This window comes from Ammodytes marinus (assembly GCF_949987685.1).
Source record: "Ammodytes marinus genome assembly, chromosome: 11".
In the NCBI taxonomy this organism is placed as follows: domain Eukaryota; kingdom Metazoa; phylum Chordata; class Actinopteri; order Uranoscopiformes; family Ammodytidae; genus Ammodytes; species Ammodytes marinus.
In genome coordinates this window covers 3,237,914-3,242,913 of record NC_137215.1, presented here as the reverse complement: position 1 = coordinate 3,242,913, position 5,000 = coordinate 3,237,914, and the positions used below count along the sequence as shown (strand labels likewise).

Sequence of the window (5,000 nt, the reverse complement as noted above, 5' to 3'; positions counted from 1 at the left end):
CCATTTCAACTCTGTTCTGTCTAATAAAGCTTGAAAATGCCAAAAAAATTATCTTTAAAAACAAAGTGTATACTGTCTCTCACACTCTCAGAGTAAATATTAAATCCACCAAGTTTAGAGTCTCAATGGATAATTCATGAATGTTATAACTTAATACGGTAAGCAGCACACTTAAACAGCATAGGAACAACTGGTGATTCCATAACTTTAGCTGAAATATATGTATACACACACACACACAAAGACACACACACACACACACACACACACACACACACACACACACACACAAAGACACACATAGAGACACACAGAGACACCATGTTCTAGCGATCCAAACCTGCACCACAATACGCCCTGAGCGCCCTGTGTGTGTAACTGTATCTCTTCTCACACACACACACACACACACACACACACACACACACACACACACACACACACACACACACACACACACACACACACACACACACACACACACACACACACACACACACACACACACACACACACACACACACACACAGGCCCAGTCAACACATTGTGCATTCAAAAAACAGGTTAAAGTTTTTCCTCTCAGAGATATTTTGAGTCATAGTGCTGGCGGCTCAGCCCGGGGACGCTGACAGCCTGTCCCACACTAAAACACAACTTGACAGCTACTGTTCCCATTGATGGTAAGTTCAGTTTGAATGTGTATAAGTCCCGAGAGGAGGAGCGCTCATGGCTTTAGTTACAGTCTGACTATCAGTTTTCTCTGCTTATGACATCTATTGCAGTATGTCCGTCCTGGGAGAGGGATCCCTTACTCTGTCGACTCTCCCTGAGATTTCTCAATTTTTTTTAAAATCCCGGTAAAGGGTTTTTACCGGGAGTTTTTTCTCAGCCGAGCTAAGGGTGTAAGGGCAGGGTGTCATATTGTGTCATATTGTATCATATTGTATGGAATGTAAAGCCCACTGAGACAAATGTATTTGTGATTTTGGGCTATACAAATAAAACTGATTTGATCAGTTTATCTATACGTTGAAATATCATATCTATCAGGATTTTGAAGAATGTACTCAGTGCCTACGTTTCAATCGCTATACCTCCCTGTCATTTTAATTAATAAATACATGTAGGCTATTCAAAATGCACTCCATCTTAAAATGAAGCGTAATGAAGCATATACCTTTAGTATGATAGAAAAATATTTAGGATGTCCCGATTATTTTTGTCGGATGCAACATGCAGACAAATACCCAGATGCCCTACTATAAAAGTATCAGACCTTCAGTTTGTTATCAGGTCAAAATATCACATCAATCTGGAGTTTGGAGGGATTTTGAAGAATTCTTACACAATTCAAACTTTTAAACAGTCCCTGGGTTAAAATCCTCATACTTCCCCTTGCTATTTAGTATGCTAGAAAAATATTTAGGATGTCCCAATACATGTGGTAAGATGCAGCATGCTGAAAAATACCTGTATCCCTACTACATCTGGTAGTAATTTTAAGTGTGGAAATCAGCAGCTTTTTATTTGGGGCAATTCTGACCCACAATCCACTGCAGCAGAAGTGACTTCACATCGACATAGTATTGAGGTCTGTATCAATTAAATACAAATAATAGCAATGCATACCAATATTTGATGATATTTAATCTGTAAAAACTTAGACCTTTTAGGGGCGCCCTTAGCTCAGTTGGTAGGGCGTCCCCCCCCATGGGCCTCGGCCAGCAGCAGACCCGGGTTCGATTCCAGCCCGCGGTCGTTCTCTGCATGTCACTCCCCTCTCTGCCCCATTTCAACTCTGTCCCTACACTGTCAATAAAGCATGAAAATGCCAAAAAAAAATCTTAAAAAAAAACTTTAAAAAAAACTTAGACCTTTTTTGTTTACTACTGGGTGTCAATGTGTGTATATTGTCTGTGCGGGTCCTGAAAATAATGGTTGGTGTGTGTGTGTGTGTGTGTGTGTGTGTGTGTGTGTGTGTATGTGTGTGTGTGTGTGTGTGTGTGTGTGTGTGTGTGTGTGTGTGTGTGTGTGTGTGTGTGTGTGTGTGTGTGTGTGTGTGTGTGTGTGTGTGTGTGTGTGTGTGTGTGTGCGTGTGTTGGTGGTTTTTGCGGGAATAATATATTGTGTTGTGCTTTGATTACAAACAACAGGGGAAAAACAGACACAAATAAACCGACTCCATATTTAGGGGAAAGCGTAATGTCTGGAGGAACACACACACACACACACACACACACACACACACACACACACACACACACACACACACACACACACACACACACACACACACACACACACACACACACACACACAGGAGGAAAGATGAAATAAATAAATGCAACAGAAAAAAACAGCTTTACCTAATGGCCCCATTATTTCTGAGTCTAAATGTTTATGACTTTGCACAGAACACACACACACACACACACAGAACACACACACACACACACACACACAGAACACACACACAATTTCTCGTTCTCTCTCTCTCTCTCACACACAAACACACACTTTCTTTCTCTCTCTCAAACACACACACGTACACACACACACACACACACACACACACACACACACACACACACACACACACACACACACACACACACACACACACACACACACACACACACACACACACACACACACACACACACACGTACACACACACACACACACACACACACACACACACACACACACACACACACACGTCTATGTTTACCTTGTGTAACCTGAGGGCGCTCACCCTGAGGTGAAATTACTCGTTCATAATCAAAACGACAAACAAATGGCTCTGTATTTGGCACGCCATTTTGGAATGACTCAAGGTAAGCAAACAGACAGAGAGACTATTTGAGAGAGAGAGAGAAAGAGAGAGAGAGAGAGAGAGAGGCAGGGCGAGGGAGGGAGAGAGAGAGAGAGCGATAGGGAGTGATAGAGAGAGGGGGATACAGAGAGGGAGAGAGAGGGAGGGAGAGAAGGAGAGGGAGGGAGAGAGAGGGAGTGAGAGAGGGAGGGAGAGGGAGGTAGCACATCAAGGTGTATGCGACTGCAGCACAGAATCTTCGGGGCACAAGTGATCACACACACACACACACACACACACACACACACACACACACACACACACACACACACACACACACACACACACACACACACACACACACACACACACACACACACACACACACACACACACACACACACACACACACACACACACACACACACACATTCTGCATTGTTGACAGTGAATCAAATTGTTTGAAAGAGTTACAAGTCAGATTCTATTAGCAACTGAAACTGTTTTTCATCAATAAGTTCACTACCCCCCGCCCCCCATTGAACATCAGCTGCACTTTAACATGATTTGTCTAGAGATGTATTTTATACTTCATGTATTTTAATCTTGATGTATTTCATGCCCCTGTAAAGCACTTTGAGTGGCCTTGTGTCTGAATTGTGCTATAGAAATAAGCTTCCCTTGCCTTATTATTATTATTATTATTATTATTATTATTATTATTATTATTATTATTATTATTATTATTATTATTATTATTATTATTATTATTATTTATTTTTTTAAAGATATTTTTGGGCATTTTTTATGCTTTATTGATAGATTGAAGAGACAGAGGTGAAATGGGGCAGAGAGGGGAGTGACATGCAGAGAACGACCGCGGACAGGAATCGAACCCGGGTCTGCTGGTGGGCCTGGCCCGGGGGATGGGGGGTGTGGGGGGGGGGGACGGCCTACCAACTGAGCTAAGGGCGCCCCCGCCTTGCCTTATTCTGTCTGTAACTGGCTCTGTCTTGGCCAGCTCTGTACTGACAAGGGAAACTAATACGGTTAAATAAAGGTTATGATAATAATAACAATATTGGTATTGTGTGAGTGTGTTCTAAGGGGTCTTAAAGGGCCACTCACACTGATTCAAGTTGACAACTAACATGTGGAGAATGTCTGGCAGTGTGTGTGTGTGTGTGTGTGTGTGTGTGTGTGTGTGTGTGTGTGTGTGTGTGTGTGTCTGTCTGTGTGTGTGTGTGTGTGTGTGTGTGTGTGCGCGTGTGTGTGTGTGTGTGTGTGTGTGTGTGTGTGTGTGTGTGTGGAGTTGAGGTCAGAGTGAGGTAATATGTGGTGAGAGTCAAAGTTTAAGTTGAAGGTTAGAACATTTGCATAAGTGGAAACAGGTATGAATCAAGATGTTTGTGTGTGTGTGTGTGTGTGTGTGTGTGTGTGTGTGTGTGTGTGTGTGTGTGTGTGTGTGTGTGTGTGTGTGTGTGTGTGTGTTTTTCTGAGCAGTTAGTATGACTTGAGTATTATTATATTATAGTACGTTCTCAAAAAAAATCAAGGACCAGTGGAAACCCTGCTAATACCATTACTTCAGTTTGTTTTATTTATATAGATAATAAAAAAAAACTGCTGGACATGGCAAACTACACACACACACACACACACACACACACACACACACACACACACACACACACACACACACACACACACACACACACACACACACACACACACACACACACACACACACACACACACACACACACACACACACACACACACACACACACACACACACACACACACACACACACACACACACACACACTGCACTCTTGTTTCTTGGCCTCACATACTAGATTTATTGATGCAGCAACTTTCCATCTCTCTCCGTGGTTCGTTTAAGATATTGTAGTGCTGCAGTGGTCTGGCACGGTCAAGGGAACACACACACACACTTTTTATACACACACACACACACACACTTTATACACACACACACACAATCTTACCAAAAAAGAATGTCAACAATATTTTCCTAAATACTAGGAGTTGATTGCTTGGCGGTGAAGTACTGGCTTTATATTTCAATTTAAAAAATAATAAAAGTAAAAATTTTAAAAATATTATTGACTGAGGAGTTTGTGTGTGAGTGAGTGTGTGAGTGAGTGAGTGAGTGAGTGAG

The 5,000-nt window shown here is 42.2% G+C and overlaps 1 protein-coding gene across 1 annotated transcript in view; it reads right to left on the bottom strand.

Moving 5' to 3' along the window:
- LOC307257560 (attractin-like protein 1) overlaps nucleotides 1-5,000 on the bottom strand; it is a gene marked incomplete at its 3' end in the record, with an annotated part of 198,769 nt that overhangs the window by 81,362 nt on the left and 112,407 nt on the right. The window lies entirely within an intron of this gene.